The sequence below is a fragment of the Anguilla anguilla genome, chromosome 10, assembly GCF_013347855.1.
Source record: "Anguilla anguilla isolate fAngAng1 chromosome 10, fAngAng1.pri, whole genome shotgun sequence".
NCBI lineage: Eukaryota > Metazoa > Chordata > Actinopteri > Anguilliformes > Anguillidae > Anguilla > Anguilla anguilla.
The window spans coordinates 24,381,135-24,406,130 of NC_049210.1; the positions used below are offsets into that span (position 1 = coordinate 24,381,135).

A 24,996-nucleotide genomic window follows, 5' to 3' on the forward strand; every position below is an offset into this window, starting at 1 on the left:
TGCTAAACGTTTCTTCAAGAGGGGAGACGGTGCTGCTGTACCTAGACATGCCTGGGAAACCCAACATCACCCCTTGAACTGTACATTATGCAGCTTATACTAAAACATAGTTTTACAAACGTTTCACTGCTTGTACACACAGATACACATTGCTGAGCTTGGTGTGCTGCAGGAATCGACCACCCACTGGCACTTGACTACTAACAGTCACATCTTCAATACCTACATCAGAATTACAATGAGAAAATCAATATTACTGCATCCCTCATTAGAGCCAAGCACTGACTGCTGTCTAAGCATGTCATGTTCTGATGAGCATAAATAAATATTAATGAGAGATGAACACAGAGAATTGCTGTGTCATAGTATTAGAGGTGCATATATTATGGATATAAGCCCCTCTCTTTGTCCCACCATATCTCTTTCTCACATTCCTCTGCCCTCTGATCAGATTGCTTTTATCAGGAAAATAATACAAATTCTAATAAAAATACCAATTCTTCTTCTGCTTCTCTCTTTATCCCTCTTTCCTTGAAATGAAAAAAAAATGGCTTTATTGATATGACTAACCTCCATTCAGATTGCCAACTGATTAAACGCACAGAAAATAGTACAGTCACAAAATAGAAGGAAAGAAAAAATATGTGTAACTCCAATTATATTGGCTCCAAGATGCCATCTATCTCTCACTCTCTCTTCCACATCCCCCTTTCTCTTTGTGCAACAGCGTTGTTTTAGATGTCCTTGGGATCAAGGAAAGTGACTTCTATCACACCATTCTCTTGTAGGCTTTAAAGACTAATAAAATGCTTTTAAGCACGCATGCATGCACACACACACATACAGCACTGATACTCAGATCTGGCCAGTAGAGGACAGTAGTACTGCTGGTGTGCCCTTCTGATAAGATACTGTAGACCTAGGACACCATGTGAGTAGAATCTCTGGTCAATTAGTGACGTTAGTTAATGAATTATCAGTTAGTAGGGAAACAAGCAATACTACTGGCCACAAGGGTCAGGTTTTAGAATCCCTGCACCACAGCACATTGTTGGATTAGCATTAGAGGGAGTGAGTTACACTTACATCCATACAGTCAAACAGAAAGAAACAATGCAATATTTACATTGCACTAGTTAGGCACAGCTGCTGGTACCTTGTGGTTTTTAGTCCTCAGCTAGAAGCAATGTGTAGCTTTTGTTGTGTAGCATGTTTAGAGGTGGTATCTGATTGATTGAGTGGCATGTAAGGGCCACTGTTTATTCATAGGTGTTCACCACAAATGACCGAGTAAAGCACCAATACCAAGAGCTCTGACTCCCACAGCGAGACTGCAATGTCTCCCAGACATACAGAGAGAGAGAAATCTTACTCACACAATGAACACTGTGGTCCTTTTTGGGCCAGAGTCAGTCCCAGGGTTTTGGTGGCACAAAACAGAAATGTTGCTGCGACCCCAGAGTGCTCCAACATAAATCACACCCACCATTTAAACTTGAATTGCTTGACTCAAGGATGGCTGTGGCTCTAAATGAGTGCATAGAATGTTTATGCCACCGGCGACACTGTCACCAGCAAATACATTACAGCACTTGACTACAGTTTACTTATCACTGGAAGTACAAGTTTTGTTCAAAGCTTTAGTAATACACACTGTTGTAAATGGTAAATGGACTGCATTTATATAGCGCTTTTATCCAAAGCACTTTACAATTGATGCCTCTTACTCACCAGAGCAGTTCGGGGTTCAGTGTCTTGCTCAGGGACACTTCGACACGCCCAGGGCGGGGATCGAACCGGCAACCCTCCGACTGCCAGACAACCGTTCTTACGTCCTGAGCTATGTCGCCCCAGTTGTTGTCCATCCACACTGGTCCCTTTCTCCCTCCCTCCCTCCCTCCACACCATTCCATCCCCATCACTGCACACACTGTGTCCTCTTTCTTCCACACAGACTGTTCTCTCCCTCCCTCCACCCCTCCATTCACACTGCTCAAATGGTTTACACACAAATGTAAACACAAGCACACAATCGAAACTCAATACCTGTGCAGGGACACAATGAGGATGTATGCATTTTCATGTTAGAATAATTCTACCATCCATCCAATAAATTATTGCTTACAGAGGGAAATTTTTCCAAAAATTTCTTTTTTCATTCTACCTTACGGTTAGAGATGGCTATTTACACAGTCAGAGAAGAGGTATTAACACAGTTAGAGAGGGGTATTTACACAGTAAGAGGAATTCAGAGAAATGATAACAGAGGGTGTCTACAATTAACAAGGCCTTTTCTCACTGTGGCCTACTTTAACTTTGGTTAACTATTTATGTTTTATGAACGCATTTTCTTGTCTTTTTCCTGCCGTAATGGAAAAATGGAAATGGAAAAATCACAAGCTGCACTCTGTATTCACCAGAGTGAGTACCATTCAGGGAGCTCTGTCTAAGGCTATATTTGTTAAGAACATTAAATCTTCCATGACACACACCCATCACTGAGGTATAGCTTTCAACATAATTGAATCAAGTCTCATTGGTTGGAATAGTTTTAGTGTTCAAGTCCCTGTTGCTATTCTATAACTGACTGTTAAGTAAAATAGGAGCAAATAGTTGTTTATATTTGCTAACAGTAATGCAATTATTATAAATTGTCCAGTTTATTAGTTTTTATTATTTATTTGTGACAAAGTATAAAATATGCACATAGCTATTCTGGCTGCATTCCTGGAGAATCCAGTCCACAGTGTGATCCTCCACACCTTTAGACACACCCTTTGACATTGCGGGATTGCTATTCTGTGAAAATCATTTGGATTACTTAAAGTTCTAATAGATACTTGTATTGACAGATTGGCTTCTGGCCTGTTAACCTTCAGGGGATGTGAGTGTTCAGGATGTTTTTTCATGAAGATAGAACAGCATGTAAAGGAGCCACAACAATCCAAAAAGTGTACATTTAATTTGGACAATTTTATGGTTTTTGCTTTAGCTGGGTGGGATACTGTGTGTGTGCGTGCGAGTGTGTGTGTTTGCGTGTGTGTGTGTGAGTGAGTGCATGCATGTGTGCCTGAGTGTGTGTGTGTGTGTGTGTGTGTGTGTGTGTGCAGGGCTCCAGACTAACTTCTTACATTGGTTGCACTGGTGCCCCTAACTTTTTCATTTAGGTGCACCAGCACATAATTTAGGTGCACCCAAAATCACCTAAAATTTTCACCGTGCCTTTTGACGCCGCAATAATACATTTTAAGCGTTACCTTTTTTGTTAGTTTCCATACATATAGTAATTTCTTAACACATTATGTAAATGATTGTAAACAGGAATAAAGGTGCAGATAAATGTTTTTTCTTTATTGAAATCATAGTACAAACAAGAAATCGCAATAACCTCAATTGTTTAAAAAATAAACTTAAAAGTGCTGATGTTTAAACTCAAATAACTCAAACAAAAGTGTGTACTGCTCCCAGAGGAGTACAGGGCACGGTTTTACACATATAAGCAAGTGATGCGCGGATCGGCTCTGACGCCATCCGAATCCGCATGTACGCATAAATCATCCACCCGCCACCCACCCAGACAAATTATTTTCTCCAATTTAGAGACCTGAACCTGATCACACGCTGTTGCATATAACATAACCATGACAAGTCAAGTGCTGGGTAAGTATTCAAATCGCTCCCACACAGAACTTTTCTGCCCTTCCTTTTTTTTGTTTTTAATTCTCCTTTTTTAATTTTCTCTCGGATCTTTCTTGCCTCTATTGCTGCTTAAGACAAATGGACGCCGCAATTGGCGCAATGAGAGTCTAGTCTGCTAATTCATGCCTGACGAAAACTGAAGCTTAAAATATGTTCACATTTTAGAGAATGTAATTAATATTTTCCTCATTAATGATGTATTATTTCACCCACCCGCAACCCATCGGCCCGCCCGATCCACGGATTAACTGCGGTGCCCGCGGATATAACTGCGATCCGCGCATCACTAATACACACATGCCTTATTTTTTTCCCCACCCGCATTCAGCGAAGAAGAATAGCAGGGTCAGAGCCAATCAGACGCAGAGTACGGGCAGGTCTTCACAGAATGTGGGTGGGAAAAAAAAATAACGCTACACACATACACACACAGAGACAGACCTGCTAAATGTCAGGCGCTTGTGCAACCAAAATGGTTGCACTCTGGAGCCTTAGTGTGTATTTTTTATTTTTACTTTTGACAACACATCTTTACAACCATGTTCATATTGAATTCTCCTGGTGGGATGGGATCACCAGGCCAGGATATGCCAGTGATGCTCCACCACAACACCCCAACTCAGCTAATGGATGGAAGGATGAATAAAAGCAGTAGGTGACCATACTCACTTCAAAGAATAAGCCTGTGTGTGTGTCATCCTGAACTGGGCTCCTTCAGCTGAAATTGAGCTCCAAATTGGGAAGAAAATTGGGGGAATAACCTTGTATAGCAGTATCAGTGACTGCTGGGTCCCACGGCATGGATCTAAAATTTTTACTGTATAATGGAGCAGGATAGAATTCCCTAATTTACAAACTCCTGATGGGTGTCATCCCAACTCCCCCAATTCTGCAGTAATCCTGTTGTTAAATGTTACCTTCACCCAAGCAAAATACATAAGGACTTCACACGAATTGCCCAGTGCGCATTTTATTCCTGTCAAAGTAGTTCGTTGAATGGCTACACTTGCAACAATAGATGCTTACCTTACAGTAACCCCGAAGAAGTGAAATACAGATTTAAACTGAGGGTGGAGTGGGGCATAATATGAAGCAGATGTGTAATGCATATCTCCTGCAATTTGGAGGGGAGCAACCCCCCCCCCTTTCCCACCTTGGCTACATCTCTGGCCTGACAGACTTCAGCATCAGAAAACACACCGCACCTCTGTCCATATCTCCACAAACCAAATATTCCAGGAGTATCCAAAGTTAACACTGAGAGGTCTAGGGCCTATTTTTCCCATTTTGAGAGGCCCTCAGATTTTTGCATTATTTTTGCATCAGGTCTTGCACATCAGGTCTTGCTTATCATTTTTTCAATACAAAATTGTCCTCTCTGTTATTTTAGCATAGATTCATGTTAGGAGACTGTAATATGGCAAATGGACAAAAAACACACAACTTTTGAATTTATAATATTGATTTATATGGCCGTGGGTAAGAAATAAACATGACAGACCACACAAAAACATTAACTATATACAAAATAATCATATCAGAATTATATGCCACTGCCCATATATGAATGTATATAAGAATCCTTCAAATTTTAGGTGAACTGAATATTTCAGCCTAAATTAAAGACTGTATTTTCACAAAGCATATCTCACTCTCCATCACAGTATTTATATTGTAGTGTAAAATATTATACTTTTCCGGGCATTTATTTTCATGGTTGCCATCGATGAAGCAAACGAATAATGTAATAAAAATAAAAAAATAGTAAAAGAATAGGAAAGAAAATGCCTTGCTCGTATGTGTCTGCATCTCGCATTTCCTGGAAAGAGGGTGACCAAGAAAATTCAGCTGAGTTTCTGTGTGACATTCCTTGCATTTCTTTGTCCCACAGTGCTCAGCAGATCTGCCACCATCAAAAACCGAAAGTGTGTTGTAAATAATTAGTACCAAGATAGTTTGCATCAAACAAAAAATACTTCCCTCCAATTGGCTAGTTGATCTCTGGTTTAGCAACAAAGCAGAGGACTGTTCGTGTAGCCACAGAGCTTAGCTTCACAGCACAATTTAAAATACGTTTCTATGTGAAGCGAGAGCAAAGTTATTAAACATTAAATACCATATCTACCCTTTTTTCTCACCAGCGATGAGGTAGACCTCAGCGGTTTAACTGTGACCTCCCATTTATCCTGCATTCACATGACAACAGAAGCAACAAACCGTACTTTGGCTTCAAATGGGATACAGAGTTCAAGTGGGGTATAGAGTCATCCCCTGCAAGCACAGCAGCTCAACTATGCCCCTGTTCAATCACTATACCCGCCTAAACGCCCATCCTGTTATCCTGCTACTGATTTACATGTATTTTAAATTGTTTTATTCTCATCAAAGGATCAAAGCATGCTGTATTCACAGTCCTTTACAATCCACATTGTCACAAACTGACATCATGTATATACCGGTACCACACACATTACTCTCTGATTTTAAAGGATTCAAAAATGCTTCAGTAATAAAATAACCTTGTTACCTTCCCACACACATTGGCATAGGCCCTGTTCAGACCTGCCATTAAATGCGTCTTGGGTGATTCAATCACAAGTGGACAGCTCTAACTACAGGTGTGAATGCACCCAAGACGCATTGAGATCCGATCACTCAGACCACATTCAAAGGTGGTCTGGGTCGCATATGGCCACATTGTTTTAGCAGTGTGTACACAAATGCATCCTGGGCCACATTGAAGGATCGCCTAGTCAACTGACGTCCTCTGCTTAAGCGGAAGTACGTACTCATTTGCGCGCAAACGGCGTCATATTATAGTGCGAAACAACAAGAAGAAGCCACACTGAATAACAAAATAAACGAGACAAAATTTTAAAAAATGATACCATGTCATTCTACAGTCAATATCTAGGACTAAATATAGAATAAATATACAACCTTACCATTGGTTTTACGCATAGAGATGTCCCTTTTGAGACGGTCATATATTGTCTTGGACAATCCGTTTGTGAAATATACAGGCATTTGTGATGCCTGGGTACCTTCCAAAATAGCTGTGCGTAATACCTCAGGTGTTGTTTACGGTGTTGTCGCCCTTTTTAAGTACAGTCTGGCTTGATTGAGAATTCATTTATTCAGTAGGTGAGAGTATAAGCTTTCTAACGATGTATAACATGTCTAATTTTGCTTTAGGAATAGCGTTTTATAGGTCAGCGTAACCGAAAATGTTCTTATCATCGCATTCACTGTGCATTCACTCTGTGGTAGCTGTAAAAGATGCTGCACCTGAAGAAATGTTGTCAACTATCTTTCGTAATTTCTTGGAAAATATTATTATTATTGAGGACTTCTGGGCATAGCTAAGCCATATGTTTGCTGATAGACATCGATTTCTGGAGCAAAACAGAAGTGGATAGAACTGTATCATTTTGGTTGGTTCTCAAATCGCACCTTAGAACTCCATAGAAAAGTATCTTGGAAGACAGTTACAACCATAAGATCTCGCGCAGTCGCACAAAGAATCTTATTTTTATCAATAGATCACAAAGGAGTATAGTCTGCGTTTTCTCTGTTCTTGGAGGAGAAGGGGTTTTGGTGCCTATTCCTTTCCAGACCTTATGTGGGCAAACAAAGATAACTGTTTTATTTAGTATATATATATATATATATATATATATATATTATATGGAGTGTATTGTGTTTCCTTTTCATACCATACTGTGTCTGTAGTTTGCTTGCCTCTATGTCTAGCACCTCTGTAGTGTGTCTCCGTATAACACCTCTAGTGCCTGCGGCAAGGATGTCACATTCCTATGCTAAATGGCTGCGAGAGTTCCCAGGAAGGGACAAGACCATTTGTCTCCGGCCCACCAAATTTTGGATATGTATATCTGCATATACATGTATACTGTATATCTAGACACCACACAGCGTGATCGGCAGAGATTCTCTCAGTGCAGCGCCCGAATGTGCTGGGTCTGTCTCTCCCTTGCGCATTGAATTAAACATCAAATCCTCTGAGGAAACTTTGTCAGCGTGTTCTTCATCGTCCTGCATTTGACTCCACGAATAAGGGCAAAATATCCTAACAGTATGGAGGGCTTGCTCAGGATTGTATTTAAGGGAAGCTCAAAGAAGCATTCGGGGAGACACTGTTTAACAGTTCTCCTGGTACCCTATTTTGGAGGCACTGCTTAACAGTTCTCCTGGTAGCATAGTCATTTCCCTATGGAATCATGCGGCTATGTAATTTGTCAGTGAACATGTTCATGTTTATTTGCTGTAGCAAGCATGTGATCCTGTGTTTAGCTATAGGTAATGAATGTTTTTATATTTTCTGTCATTAACTTAACTGGCGATTATGTTTATTAATAAATCCTCATATTTCCGTCCCATCTGCATCTTCCTTCCTAACCCTTTTACAGCCTCAGGAATACATTGTTCACAACTTATAAGAACACACAAAAAGCTGGTGCATACAATCTGTGGTGCAGTGTCTCGGGCACTGGGAGATGTGTTCTTGAGTCTCGAAGTTAAGGTCCCGGTTCCCCACCCGGGGCTGGGTGCAAGCCTCAGGATTAAGTTCCTGAAAAGCAGGTTTAAAGTCCTGAGGTCTCAAGACTGAGTTTCACTAAAATAATACATTTTCCTTTACAGTTTTGGCGTAGTCGGCAGGATAACAAATTTTTCCTTACAGGTGTCTTCAGGATTACTTATATAAATAAAAGAGATGAAAACCATCCATGCTTTAACTGTGTGTGTGTGTGTGTGTGTGTGTATGTGTACGTGCGGGTGTGTGTGTGTATGCACATGATGCTGAAGCTGGTCTCACATAAAGTAGTCTGGACAAACGCATGTACCTTCTGGGGCAAAAGGGAGGAGCCTCTGCTGCTGGGAGCGGCAGCATCCCTATTGGTTAATCAAACTGTCTGTCTGAGTGTGCCGGTTCTCTCACCCCCCCGGCATTCCCTCTGTTCCATGTGTGCTGCAATCTAAATCCAAAGTGAAACACACCAGTGAAACGGACAAAGCTATTGAGCTAACCCAAATTACCTGCTAAAAACAGAATTATGGACAAATTCGAAGAAGATTTAAATTCTGTTCTATCACAGACTTGCCAAATACATGGAGTGACTTTGTTGAAGGACCTTCAGCGCGTATGTTTGAATTCGCTGTTATCGAACAGAGATGTACTCGCTTGCTTGTCTACAGGATTTGGCAAAAGTTTAATTTTTCAAGGGTGGCCTACAGTATGCAGTCTGCTATCAAATAAATACCCAGAAAGATGGCCAGAAGAAGCAATGGTTTTGATTGTTTGCCCGTTACAATCAATACAATCGTTTTCCCCAAATACTGGCGAACTGATGCGGGTCTGTGGAAAAGTTTGCCTCTGGTAATGTTTTCCGGTGCATGTTTCAGACCACGCCTGGCCAAAACACTCTGATTGGTTGGGAAAATACAACTATCCCGGGAAGGTTGCCTCCTTCGTTTATGCCTAGAACGTCAAGGCATCGGCCAGGCTCTGTTGAACGAAGTGAAAAAAGAGACTGGCTCGCGAGGCTACACATAAAGAGGACCAGGACTCTGTACGTGTGGTAATTATATCTGGCTTTATCAGTGCATTACCAAGGTAAATTTTTCACAGGACAACTCATCCCTCTGAAGAGAGATGATAATTGCTCCATTATTGAGACAGTAGGACAGTGGTGTGAAAAGGACGAAAAAATGAAGGTGCAATTAAGATAAACTGAAATCTTTAGACTTCTGCAGAAGGATAGCAGTCGGACAAGTGAGAAATTAATTTCCATTAAGTGGTAGACTGAGCATGAAGATTCTCTTATTCAGGAAGATTAGGAGCATACCAAGTTTAATTCAATTCAATTTTATTTGTACAGCACTTTTAACAAAGAGGCTTTATCACAAAGCAGCTTTACAGAGAACTGGCCCCCAAAGAGTAAGCCTAGAGCAACAGTGGCAAGGAAAAACTCCCTGACTGATTGCAGGAAGAAACCGTGAGCAGAACCGGACTCAGAGGGGGAACCCATCTGCCGCGGGCAGGCACTGGTTTGTTATGGAAAGTCAATAGTGGCAGGTCAATAGTGGCAGGAGGTGGGGGTGCCCAGCTGGTCTAGGGCTGGAGCTCCGGGCCAGGGGAGGGTGCTCAGCAAACTTGGGCTAAAGCTCCGGACAGGTGCCCAGAGCCGAGGAAAACGAGAAAAAAAAACATTGTTAGGGGGTTCAAAATGTAGATTAGCAAGCAGAGCAGAAGAGACAGAGGTGCCTGCGTGCGATAAGGAAAACCCAGGCAGAATAAGGCTATGGCAGCATAGCTAAGGGAAACAGAGACAGGGGCTTCAGGCTTCAGACAGTCATCACCAGGCCATGACCGGTTCAGCTTAACATAGCACTACCAATGATGATCCAGTGACAGCACTAACCGCTCAGTCCACCAGAGACTCTATAGCTATGCCCGCCACTCACTCCTGCCCCTCAAATATAAGAGAGTCTAAAAAGATATGTTTTGAGCTTAGCTTTAAATAAGGTGATAGTGTCTGCGCCCCGAACATGGGCAGGCAACTTGTTCCACAGGAGGGGAGCAGGATAGGAGAAGGCTCTACCACCTATGGTACTTTTAGCTATTCTAGGAATAACAAGGAGGCCTGCACCCTGTGAACGGAGCGTTCGTGAGGGAATATAAGGAAGAAGTAAATCATTTAAATACAAAGGAGCAAGCCCACGTAAGGCTTTAAAGGTAAGAAGTAGTATTTTATAGTCTATTCGGAATTTAACTGTCAACCAGTGAAGCGATTCTAACACTGGGCTGATGTGCTCGAATCTCCTTGTTCTAGTGAGAATACGAGCTGCTGCATTTTGAATTAGCTGGAGCCCTTTCAGAGAGGAATTTGCACATCCAGACAAAAGAGCATTGCAGTAATCTAATCTTGAAGTAACAAAAGCATGAACTAGCTTTTCTGCATCATGTAAGGACAGTATTTTCTGAAATTTTGAGATATTTCTCAAGTGATAAAAAGTAACCCTAGAGATATTTTTAATATGTATATCAAATGCAAGATCTGGATCAAAGGTAACACCAAGATCTTTGATTACAGCACTTGAAGTAATGGAGATTCCATCAATGTTAAGCATATAGTCAGATAGTTTGCATCTCAGGGACTTGGGTCCCACTACCATTATCTCGATCTTATCGGAGTTTAGCAAGAGAACATTTTGGGTCATCCACTCCTTTATGTCTATAAGGCTTTGATCTTTGACAGCTGGACAACTTCATCAGGTTTAACTGATAGATACAACTGGGTGTCATCTGCATAGCAGTGGAAATTAATGCCATGTTTGCGAATAACTTGTCCCAAGGGGAGCATAGGAAAAGAGAAGAGCAAAGGCCCAAGCATAGATCCTTGTGGTACTCCATATCTAACCCTTGATGGATAAGAGGAATCATTATTAAAATGCACAAACTGATATCGGTCTGATAGGTATGATCTGAACCAAGAGAGTGCCTGTCCGCGGAGGCCTACAAGATTTTCAAGTCTGTCCAGAAGGATGAGGTGATCAGTTCACACCTATGTGACAAGTTGAATGTGCTAATAAACTGTCGGAATCCTATGGTTTCGAACTTACACGGATGAAAAGGGGAAGGGGTCAGAGGGCACACAGCATTTTCTTGATAATGTTCTGAGAGGACCTCTTTCCCCGTGCTGAAACTGACTGATTATAATTTGGAGTGTGCAAATGCAGTCTCTCAAAGGCTACACAAGCCTTCCTTATGCCTCCTCCCATTCCGAACCCTTCTCTTGAGGTGCCATATGGGAGCCGACTACTACTAAACACTTTCTGTCAAACACTTGTGGCATCCTGTCTCCAAATTCCAAAAGGCCTGGAGGCTGTCAAAGTGTGGCACCCAAGCTGAACATCTCCATTAAACTTTTATCTAAGCAGAGAAAGTTTCAATCTCAGTCTCATAGCATAGCAATTTACTGGCTGACATGAGCCCTCCGCTATGGTTACTCCCATCCATACAGATTAGCTTATGCTAAGAGCAGAACGGTGGGGCTGGTACTCAATAAAGCTCTCAAACAATATCCATAAAACCATTACCTACATTTATGTTTGTGTGTGTGGGTTGGGGGGGGGGGAGTGGATTCACTCAAAACAGCTATACTACAAACAAAGTTTTTGGGGCCTGCAAATTTTTTGGGGGCCATTTATTATATTATTACACATGCAAACATTACTGTAGATTACAAAAAATAATAGTGACAGTGCTGTACTAATCTGGCTAGTATAGGGATATAATGTTGAATGAATGTAATATGTGGCTATATTGCAAAGCAGAATGAAGACAGCTAGATGTAGTTACATAATTAATGTAACTGGTTATGTTACAGTAGAGCAACAGACTAACAGAGTAAATAGCTACGTGATTCAATTTAACTGGCTATACAAACACAGTTACCAGAATATGTATTACTGTAACTAAATTAATAAACAAAATACTAGCCATAAATAGCTAGCTGACTACCTAGCTGCCTATCCTATGCAGCTGTGAGTGATGATATGTAATGGTTTTTTAAAAATCTTTCATACTAGCATGTAAACTTTAGTTTAAGGCACTGAGCAGGCAAGCTAAAAAGAATACACATAGCTAACAACATTAGCTGGCTTAGCCAGCCAGTTAGCTAGCTAGCTAACGTTGTTAGCTAACGTTAGCCGTACTAACGTTACTGAGCTGGCATCACGAATAATTATTTTGCTGACGTTACACTTCTAAATCTGATTTTAGCTCGCTAATAGCCTAATTTTAGTTAATCACAATTAGCTGCATGTATAGCCAGTATCATCAACCCCGTGCTGCCCGTACTAACGTTACTGAGCTGGCATCACGAATAATTATTTTGCTGACGTTACACTTCTAAATCTGATTTTAGCTCGCTAATAGCCTAATTTTAGTTAATCACAATTAGCTGCATGTATAGCCAGTATCATCAACCCTGTGCTGCCCTGCACAAACCTGAAGCTAGCTGCTCTGCACTATCCGGCTGAGCTGCTGACTGGTAAATGGTAAATGGACTGCATTTATATAACGCTTTTACCCAAAGCGCTTTACAATTGATGCCTCTCATTCACCAGAGCAGTTAGGGGTTAGGTGTCTTGCTCAGGGACACATCGACACGCCCAAGGCGGGGTTCGAACCAGCAACTCTCCGACTGCCAGACAACTGCTCTTACCTCCTGAGCTATGTCGCCCCTACTGACTGGCTCTTAACATCCGCTGTAACGTTAGTTACATTCTCAATCTCATCATTATTCTCCTGAATCTCCTCTTCAACAACCTGCCTCAATATTTTCTTTAAAAATCTGCGGATATCCACCATTTCATACAGTTCACTGACACTAGCATTACTGAACGAGAAATATTCAGACTTGTCTACAGAACTCTGCGTAGTGCGTAGTCTGTGTACGTTTGTCAGACAAGCGGAACTGTCAGTCTGTCACTCAGAACTCTGTGACTGAACTTTACTGTACCAGTGCTAGCCATCGAATCATCTGATTGCAATGTACTGCGATTACTAGTCGGTTAGGTTACTTACTGCTCGATTTGAAGGGGGTGATTTGTTTACGTTAGGGCTCCATTAAATGGAATGATATTTGGTGCTGTATCTCTTTTTTTTTCGGGTGTCAAAATGTCCGGAGATGGACAAAAAAAATCCGGGGCTTCAGCGACACCACTGGTTGACTCCCCTGGAAACAGCTGCCAGACTGAACACAAGGGCCATGATTATTTCTGTTCTGTCTACACGGCCTCACTGAATCGATATCTTCAGCCTGCACAATCCATCTCCACTTCCTCTGACTGGATATAAATTAACCCCACCTGTCTGTGACCGATGCAGAGAAAATGATTGACTGGCAGGACAGTTTTCTAAAAAAAAGTTGAATGCATTTCCTGAAGTCTAAAATGTGTGCCTATTAGAATTCAGCCTGGAAGGACATGGTACACCACACATAAAAAAAGCACCAGAAAACCTCAGGCTGTTAATGAGGTCTCTTACAAGCAACCGACGCCACTACACCCACACACCTCGACACATGCGCAGATTCTACTCTCCAGTCCACCATTTTGAGATGTTCCATCAAATGTTCAAACAAGCACATCCAAGATTGTCGGCAACAAGTGACAAAGGGGGGGCAGCAACGCTTTGGATTTCCAAAGACCACAGGACATCCACAGAAATCCAAAGGGCAGCATTTTACACACCCTGACTTAATTTGTGTTAAGGGGAAGCAGCTCTGTTAGGGGAGAATGGGGGAAGGGGGTCTGCAGTGAGGTGGACGCTAGGGGATGATAAGAATAATTATCAAATGATAAGGATAATTTCCCAAAAGCAAACACTCTTCCCCAGACTGCATTTCCATTCTGATGGAATTACCCGCTCAGCAAGTGGCGTGTGGCACGATTCAATTTCCAATAGCTGAGGCTGAGGTAAGAGCAGGAAGCACATGTCTCATACCACCCTGCACAGACCTAGGAATCCTAAAGAAGTACATTACTACAGGAGGGCTGTTGGGGGGATGTAACCCCTGGTGGTCTAATGGCTAAAGCGATGATAGTGAAGCTGGCCCCTTCAAATGGAATAAAGCCATTAGAGCACATTATCAACATCTGACAACTCCAATGCTGCCTTGTCCCTGAGCCTCCTCTAGCTCTATGACAGACGTGACCTGACTCCTGACAGCTTGGTTCAGGAGAACCATGTTGTTGTTTTATATCTCCACGTATAAATTTTGATGGATACAGTGTGCTTGTCTATATATTTACAGATAAAGCTTTATGGGCACAGTGTGTTCATGCACATTAATTCAGATATTAATAAAGTTTGATGGGCACATTTGTTCCTATATCAGTAGGTATAAAGTTCGATGTCACAGTAATTCCACACAGGAAAGCAGCTCCTGTCTATGCTGCAAGGCCCATACTCTGCAGTAATTAGATAAATGGTTGAATGGTGCAGTAAAGTACTGAAACTGGACAAGCTGGCTGCAGTCCGGTATATCTCACTGATATTCCTCTTACTGTAATATGGTTCCTGTGCACGCATGATGGGGGGGTGGGGGGTAGTCCACACCCACTTGTCCCTTTTAGGGATGACTCCTGCCAAGCCCCAAGGAGTAAAATAAGTAAATAAATGTGAAAAACCCAGGGCGAGGGCCTACACCAATGGCTTTCAACACCATTTGACAGCTTTTAATTTTTACTGATATCTGTGACACTGTGTCTTTAACTTCAGGAAAGACAAGCCTGACATTATTTATATTTTATTCAATAACAGTATTTTGTACACTGTAAGACATTTGGTGATGACAGGCAAGAATGAGAATTAATATATGTTTGAAACTCAAAGTTGAGACAACGCTCATTTGTGGTAGGGCTGTACTGCCACCTGGTTCCCTCTAAATATACCATCTGTTTTTCTCCAGGAAAGACTGTGTGATTTGCTTTCTTTTTCCAGGTGATTGCAGTTTTGTTTGAGTGTGTATGTGTGTGCTTCCATGTGTGAGCATGAGAGAGAGAGAGAGAGAGAGAGAGAGAGAGACTCACACAATGAACACTGTGGTCCTCAAGTTTAGGATTCTGGAACTCACTGAAATGTCAGTCACAGAAACACACAATGAAACACAAATAAACTGGTACATGTTCAGTACATCTTACCAGAAACACTTATGATAAAGGGCCTCGGGTCATACAGTGAGAGTGAAAAAGTGCAAACAGATCTTCAGCAGATGGAGAGGAGGAGCAGTCGGTTTGATGCTAGCCTCCTGTGTTCCTGTGCTCAGTATCAGGATTTTTCGAATGAGGACAGTCTGTGACAATGGTTGCAGTCATCCATTTTGTGCTTTCAGTTCATGTGAACACCTGCCGCAGGCTTTGAGTGAGCCCTGTACTTTACAAACAAGGGACACACTGCTTGAACACTCCCACTATTAATTGTTGCTTATTTGCACTCAGGAATTTTTTGCTCCTTCTCCTTTTCTCTCCAGCCCTCCTTCTGCTTTACTTGCTCTCTCTCTCTCTTACCATTTACCATTTACTTGCTGCATGCAGTTCTGCCCCTTAATACACACAACCCCGTCCCTACAGGGCTGCTCACACAAACCCATGCCCCCTTAATGCACAGCACACCTATATTAGGGTGACCGCACTGAAAGCAACCCTTATGGGGGTCGCTCTTAAGAACAGTCTGGAGACGAGAGCAATAGTGATGGGCAAAGCAGTTCTTTTCAGTGTATTGAATCATTAGAATCAGTTCATTAAAAAAATTTGTTCAAAAGATTCGTTCACTGAATCATTCAGTGCTTGACCGGAGCTCCGACTTCGTATTTCCACTCACTGAACTGAAACACAGCCGAACGTTCAGTTCAGCTCGCTAACTAGTAAACTGAGGACGGTCGTTCGTGAAGGATAAGCCAGTGAGCTGAGAATTTAGTTGGATAAAGACACCGTTTGCATACTGAAAGCTGCTATAACAAAGTCCTACCCTATTATGTACAGCACGTATATTTTTGCGACACATAATTATTAAATAAAATATTTGGTACTACGACCTACTTCGAGACTTCAAGACATGAGAGGGAGGGAGAGGGAGAGGGGCGGGCTTGAGCGACTCAGCGAATGTCTATCACTCAGGGCTCATGTTTACTGTGTATGTTCAGTGAATGAATCACTGAACATGCATCGTTCAGTGTATCACTGCGAATGAATCACATTCGCTTGCAACTGACTGAGAGCCCAACTGAACTGACTGAGAAATGAACGGATCGTTTCAGGAAGTGATTCAGTTCAGTTCGTTCACCCAAAAGGTTCGTTCTTTTGAACGAATCGTTCGCGAACGACACACTAGAGAGAAACTGGAAATGTTCAGTGCTTTTATCTGCAGGAAGTGGCTACAGTAGCTCCACTCTGCTCAGCGAGGAACTCTCAGTCTGACTGAGGAAACCAAGCCAATCAGCAGAACTAAAGGCAAACAGGAAAAACAACCTCTCAGCTATGCCTCCCTGTCTCAGCCTTGCATGACTTAACAGAATAAATACAGTGTTGTGCTTCTTATCGAACAACATAATGGCTACACAGATTGATGAAAAGAAGGGGTGCCTTATGAAACAGAGCCTGTATCACTGTTTAAAGATACTTTCATCACAAGGCCTCTCTGTCACTGAACACAAAGAGTTAAAAATCCATTCCACATTGGTTTAAAAATTCACATCTGGTAGGAGATATTGTTTTCTGCGATACAAGAAAGTACACTTTGCCAAGAGCTCCATTCCTATGACTATCTAAATTCTCCACAAAACTGCCTAACATTATCTTGATGTCCTTCTTTGATGTATTGTATTGTGTTTATTTTGTATTTTTGTCTATTGTTAATGCTGAGCTGTTTAAAGGAAGACTTATTCAAAAGCAAGATAAGAAAAATTCCACATGCCCCTATAGCCACAGAGACCCAGCCCAATTCCAACAATGGCCTAAAAGTCTCATCACAGAAACTCAAGTTCTATTTACACTGCAGACCAGTTTAACTATTTATACTGTAAATCAGAACACCAGACCTGGAAGGAAAACAGAGAAGGGCATCACCCTAGTGATAAACAGATGAGGAAGCGTGAGGTTAGAGGATGATTGGCTCTTGGAGTTAATGAGGGAGTTACTGCCCCAGCCACAAACTGTGTAGTATAACTCAATGCTGCCGAGTGTTAGCCCAGTGCTATCTAACATTAGTCCCACACTGCGTAAGATTAGCCCAAGGCAACGCAATGGTAAATGCAAGCAGTGTATCATTAATCCCAGACTATGAATGGCAAATTCATGTAGCATATTACAACGCTGCTGATGAAATAGCTGACTGGGCAGCATAAGCATGATGTTGCCCACAAGCTGTAATTGAACGCTATAATGAATCCTATTTAAATTAAACTAACATTAATTAATTAATTAATTACTGCCAGCAAGCATTATGATCTAAGGCATTAACATGGAACTAAACCCAGTGCTTTGATGACTACTTTGACAAAAGGCTCTTTGGGTCAAGTTAAAAGGAGAAAAAGAAAAAATGAAAAGAGAATTTAATCAAAAGAAATATATATCTGCTCTCTGCTGGCTTCCTGCCTTTCAGCCTAAATCTAAAAAACATTATGAATACATTTATGCCCAAAAATCAACCCAAATTGAATTCTGGCAAATATATACAAAAAATAAATGAGTACAGAAAACACCAGCACCAGGCAGTCTCTTCTTATAACAGCAGAATAACAGATTTTTCTGTAATGTTCATTATTTTTTATATGAAAAGGTTAACACATGATGTCAGGTGGTTCATTCTGTTAATGCAGAGGTTCTCAAACTCCCTGGAGTCTCTCTTTGAATGCTGACCAAAACAGTTGCCTCTCTTGATCAATTAATCTGGCTGAAGACAAGTTCTGTCAGGATTCTGCCTTTTTGTTTCTGTTTTTCCTTTTTTGGCCGCCAGATGGCGGCACTTCAGTTTTGTGTTTCAGTTCTTTCGCCTTCTTTGGTGTTTAATTGTTGTTGTAGTCTGTATTAGTATCTGTTTGCTGTTAGTGTTTGTTTTGTGTTTCTGTGGGTTTATTGTTTTTCACATCCTCGGTCCCAATGTTTTCATTCTCCCGGTCACTTGTCTCCCCAGTGCCGTCTCTGTGTCTGTGTTCCCTGAGCTGCTTCACTCCCCTGTATTTGCGTGATTTCACTATTCGGGTGGTTCCGGGTTTTCGTGGTTTCCCCCCTTCTTTCCAGTCTCGTTTTACTTACTTCCTGCTTATATCTAGTTTTACTCATTTCTACTAATCCTTACTAACTTATAGATTGTAAAGTACTAACCTCATTAATATACTAACATGTGAATATTACTAATGGATTAACAAACACTAGTTTTGGGTTTTTGATAGTTTAGATCACTATACTAATACATTAACCATTCTCCCCTTTTCCATGCTGCGCTGTAGCTCCGCCCCTTTTCTTTCTAGTCTGCCCTAACGCTAAGTTCTGCAATTGCCTGCACCTGTCTCCTGCTCTAACTGCACCTCTCTCTCTCTGCACGTGTTTTACCTGCTAAACCCAGGCTGTCTGTTATCATTGTTGTCTATGTGATTCCAGTCCGTGTTTTGTCAGTCCCCCTGTCATTTAATTAGTTATCCTAATGTTCTTCACCTGGATGTTGTTTGTTACTCCGCCCTCACTCACGTAACCCCTCCTTGATTGTTACCTTCCCCAGTGTATAAATGTCAGTCTTTTCCACCAGCTCCCTGTCAGAACGTTGATCGTATTCACTGTGCCGATGTGTTGTAAGCCTTTGTTTATCGAGATTCCTGAGACACCCTTTCCGTACGACTTTGAGTTTGCCTGCCCCTTTTGTTTGATTGCTTTCTGGTTTGACCTTCGCTTTGTTTTGACTTCTCTTTTGCCTGTTCCTTTGTACCTTTGCCTATCTGATCTCCTGGTGTTTGATTTTTTGCCTGTTTACCACTATTCTTTTGGAAACTCGATTTTGTACCGTCCTATCTCTGATTACCTGGCTTTGAACTTTGGACTGAATAAAGACGACGTTTTTTGGATTTCCCTGGTTTGCGTTTGGGTCCTTACACAGAACATTACAATTGTATTGTTTTCAATTATTCTATTGTTTCTGTTCGTGTCTTATCCCCTCCCTCTCTGGATTGATTGTTCTTTGAGTTCACCAATGTTTTATGATTTGCCCGGCCTATTTAAGTTCTCTGTTTCCCTGACTCAGGTGCTGGTTCCTTGTGTTTCTGCCTCTGTGTTTCCGCCTGTATGTATCTGCCTGCCTGTGACCTGCCTGTGTTCTGTCCTGCCCGTGTTGTGTTCTTGTGTTTATTTTAATTTATTTTATTGTTTATTTTTACAGGGACAGTGCACAATTAAAGTAATTGCACCAGAGTTAGCTAGCAGCTAATTCACATCTGTTGTCCCTGGGCAGGTATACAAATGACAACCACAAAACAGCAAATACGCTACATAAAACAGCATAATACATAAAAGTCCATCAATGTGAGATAGTTAAAAACAGTATATGTGTGATAAAAACAAGGCAATCATTAGTGGTGGCACATTTGTTTTGACTTTAGCCAAAGCTTGAGGCTGGTTTTAAACACTGCAAAGCTTCCTGTTCCGCCTGCATGTGCGTTTGGACTGCCAGTGTTCTGCCTGCCTGTGTCGGCCAAGTTCTGTCGTCTGCCCTGCATTTTTTGTGTTTTTTATAATTGCCCTTGTGGCCTTTTTGTTTGTCCCTGAGTTCTTTTTGGAAAGTAAAGTCTTTATTTAAAGGTGAATAGTTCTGATTCATTCAGTAGTTAACCAACCACAGAGCCATGAGAGGGGTGAGCTAGACGGAGTGCAGAATAATAACAAGAAATTGGTGATTAGGGTAATTCAGCTTGGCTGTGCTTTAGGCAGCCAATTTAGCTTACATTATGTACAGAACAATTGGTGAGCACTGGTACATCTGACACGTGCGAACAAGTGATTATAACACGCTGATGAACGGGGTTCTCAGTTTAGCACCCTCTGCAGGAGGTAGAGATAACACCTGACAGTGACAAAGGAGGAGAGCACTACAGGTGTGTGTGCTGGAGAGTGTACCCCATCACGAGATTCAGCAAAGCTACAGTTTTTATCTCAAAAGAACTAAACCAGAGAATGGACAGAGAGAGAGAGAGAGAGAGAGAGAGATTTCACAGGATGCTGATGCATTGCACAGAAGACATATTGTAACGAGTGGTCTAATCGATGACGTTAGCTAGCCAGCAAGAAAATGAGTCTGACTCCAATTTAAATGCCACAAATATTTATTCCGTTATCTCCTTGAACAGACTAACTCCAGCGGACCACACCAGACTAAACTTGGAGAAATAATTTTTAAAAAAATTGTTCAATTATCGTTACGGTTAGTCTCCTCTCCTTTTTTATGCACAGTCCAACACCTCCTGTTTTTGCCCTCCTCAACCTAGACACGTCACTTCCGGTGTGCCCCGCCCAACAATCCATCACAACCAATTACACCAGCTTATCCCCAATCTATGGGAGGAAACTAGGGTCTCAGACCAGGACATTACAATATGTTATTATGTTGGAGAATATCAAATTGCTGGGCTCCTCCCAATGAAAGACACTGACAGAGAAAACCAAAAGGCGGGTTGTAATCGGGCAGCACTCCTCCTCACCCTCACACCACTTACTTCCTATCCTTGATCCATCCAAACCTTACCACTGCTACACTCAGTAACAATGTGTGGTTGCGCAGGCATGCGGTTGTGTCTGCATATGTGCACATGCGTGTCTGTGTGTATGTAAAGTATGTACGTGTGTGGACGTGTGTATGTGTGTGTACGTGAGTGTGTGTGTGTTTGTTGGGGGGTGGGGTCATTGGCCACTCACATCCTCGCTTTCTCTGTGGTTACCACGGTAATGACAACATGCTAATAAGGCCAGTGATGGGAAGTGGAGATGTATTAAGGAGATTTTTATGATTATTTTATATCCAGAGAAATGCCATATACTATATGGAGATGACATTGGGACCACAGTCCTGCACTACTGAGCTCTCTTAAATTAAGTATCATCTTGCCTTCTATTGTTCAATGTCAGCACACTTCCAACCCCCCAACCGAATATGGTGTTCTCTTGAATCAGCAAGTGTCCAACTGCATAAAAAGAGAATCTGAAATACATTTACATTTAAAAATGCATCCAAGTTGCTAAAAAACTGATACACAAATATTAATTTATACAAAAATGCATATACAACTGCACAGAAATAAATATATTTAACATTAAACACTATTTGAGAAAGTGCTTCTGCAGATTCCATGCATAAATGAAAGGCCATGTATGACAGCACACATATGAGAAAGCATGCATCAGAGTGCTGTAAGAGAGGAGGCAGGAACATGAGATGCATGATGCTGAGGAAGAGAGCAACAGAAAGAGAAGCATGGAAACCACACCTGATCAAAACCAGGCCTACCAGAGCCAGGAAACAGAACAGTGAGGTTAGCAGTGCACATAGCGTGACACACACGCTGTAAAATGCTTATTTATAACACTGAGATCACACTCCACTGGACACCCTGCCTCCACTGTGGCAGGTGTCTCCCCCAGCCCTGAGGGACTATGGGTACCGGCAGCTATGAAGGGCGCCATTGATTAGAACTGGCCATTAGAATGACCATTGACTGATCTTCCCCATAACATCATCTGTGTGCAGCTGTCAGTCATCTGTCAGCATGAGAACCCACAGCATGCACATATTCACGAAAAAGAGATTAATTTCAGTATATAATTAGATTATTATTATTTACATTTTTGAACTTAGTCAACCACAGAACTGTCAGTCAGTGCCACTTGCAGGTGATTGAAGATTCACTTCCTGATATCTGCTCTACACGCAGACACAGGGGAGAGATATTTCACTGCTTGATTCTCTGTTTAACCTCCTCTCAGACTGCACTCAAATCCCCTCCTCTTTTGGGAGGACAGTGAACACCAACTCTGGCAACCTGTGTCAGCCTGCTAAAAAGTGAGGTGCAGAAGTGTGAAAACTCCATAGCAATGTGCCAAGTACACCTCCCACATAAGCGATGAGTAGGACCTTAATTAGGGAACCACTACTAGCATGAGGAGAAAGGCCCTGTGTGAGTTCAGAACTGTACGGGAACAAGGCCTCGGTGAAATCCGTGCTGGTGACTAGTCTCAAATCTGTCTTAAACAATCTATGTAGCAGCACAGTGATGCCCTGCTTCAGGGCTTTTCAGCTCAATCCAGAGCCTTTCAGAATTTTTGAATTTTGCTGGCTCAGACCTGCCTGTCTAAGAGACAAGCATACTTCCGACCTTGAACTTCATTTACCAGAGTGCCACAACAGATGCCACAGCAGCCCTAAATGTTTGCTGATAGTTAACAGCAACTGAGAACTTCAAACCAGTTAACAGACTTCCTGCACTGAATATGAGGCACAGACATTCAAGAGCAAGAGGAATCAAATTTCTTTAAGATTTGGGCAAGCGTTAAGATGGGAGCCAGACAGCCAAAACAGCTGACAAAAAGAAATGTGCATTTTCAAATTTATTAAAGTAATGATCTGTCCAACCTTTGATTAATTAATTGATTAACCAACTCAGATATGTATGGTTTTGTATGGAATCCCAGACAGCTCAAAAATGAGTCAGTGTTCGCTATCATCATTCAGTTTAAGCAAAAAGGTTATTGCAGATTTGGCGGTTGCAAAAGCAGGGAATTAAAACACAGTGAAAATATCCTGGCTCCACTTCATACTCTTAGCTAATTATCAACTACAGTAACGATAGCAGCTGTCAACTGTTATGCTTCCTTGAGCATTGATCTGTTCTCTACTATTGGAATTAAATGTACATTTGAGTCTCCCCTGACTGGCCAGGCCTAGTAGTGGGTGGCAGTAGCTAGGTAGTATTGACAGAAACAATGGAAACAGGAAAGAAAAGGAAATCCTACAAGCTGATTGGTGTATAGTCCCAAAAAGATGCTTTTTACTGGCATAACAGTGATTGCTGGAATAAATTTAATCTCAAAATCAATTGAACACCACTAACAAAGATTCTACACAGTTGCACAGCAGAGTCATTCATGTCTGGGGTAAAGAATTTATGGTGTCTATGGTGAAAGATAACAGGAGAGGATGATTTTGTCTCAGAGAGGTACATCAGTGCAGCAGAAAACTCAATATTCTAACGAGTACAGCTTTTCAAAAGGTGGCCATGAGGTGTAATTTTCGATACAATAGATCCATTTGTTAAAATGGCAAACACAATGTACACAAAGTCCTTTATCGACAATTCCTTTTAAATGTTTTTTTTTTTTAAATGTAAGCACTGGAATGGCTGATGTGTTATCCAATGACCAAGTGTATGAGAGGTAGCCTAATTATTATTCATCAGTGAAGACTGAATAACAAATTAGCATATAAATGAAAGCACATTGGTTCCCCTAATGAAGTAGCAGTAAAACAAGCCATCGTGTTTCACATTGCTTACCTGACCACTCCCCCAGAGACATATGATCTATGGGTTATGTAAGATTATAACCTCATCACTACATGGTATTAAAGATACAGTTTTGTAATATAAAATCTGTTGTCATAATGATGTGTGATTATAAAACTAGATTTATGATACTTGTAATACTCCAGTGGTTCCCAAAGTGGGGGGCACACCCCCTAGGGGGGCTGCAGAGACACAAAAGTTTGGGACGCTCTGCAGTAAACTAGAATATATGTGACAGGTGCTGGTGTTTTGGTCCTCAAGTAGAGCAAGGTCATTTTTCAGTTTTTTGCAGATGATAAGCTTTCAAATGATGTGTCATACATTGAAATCTGAAAATAGTTGAAGAAGATTATTTTAATGTTGGTACTCCTAAAATCAAGTAGCAGAGAAAATCCCCTTGAAAGATCTTGAACTTTTCACACTTCTCACAGAGAGATAATTGGTGGGAACAATAGCTAGTTAACTCCACCCCAACCACTCCCCCACTAGAGTACCTGTCAATCCTTGCCCATTTAGGGGTTACCCTATTTAAAGCTTTATAACTCCAGATGTGAACACCACAGAGACTAGAAAAATGTATTAAATGAAGCAATACATTTGTACCATTTACAATACTAGCTTAGATTATTTTATATTCATAATTTTGTAAGAAATAAAGTGCCACATATGCAATGGCCAAGGCAAAAAATCTAAAATGAATTTGCTCCTTTTTTAGTTCGTAATGAAATACTGGGAGATTGTGGGTTAAAGTATACATGTCCTGGATCAAAAACTTCTTGACCACAAGTTCATAAAATCTAAGGGTGGATTTGTAGAACTACTAAAGATGAAGCAAAAACTAAGCAGTGTACCCAGCATCTCCAAATCTACCCATAATGTCTAAATTATTAACAGTGGTCTAAAATAGCTAAGGGTCCAGAAACATATCCAAAATCTCTCCAAAAAGGAATATAATGCTTTTTGTCCACTGTAAAGCATATGAGCCCCCTATGAAGGTTTAAGATGAAACATAGATATCAGATTTAAACATAATGCAAAAATATAGTCACACAATGCTGCACAGTACCTAAATGTGTAATAATTAACTCTTGTATGTATTTCTATGCTCTGTACTCTCCTATGTTTTCTTGTATGGGAATGGGACAATATGAAAACAATTTTCAACCATCCACCA

General features: G+C 41.3%; 1 protein-coding gene across 8 annotated transcripts in view; it reads right to left on the reverse strand.

Moving 5' to 3' along the window:
- Window positions 1-24,996, reverse strand: part of LOC118206911 (guanine nucleotide exchange factor VAV2-like) — a 164,759-nt gene that overhangs the window by 88,291 nt on the left and 51,472 nt on the right. The gene's annotated exons all lie outside the window — the stretch shown is intronic.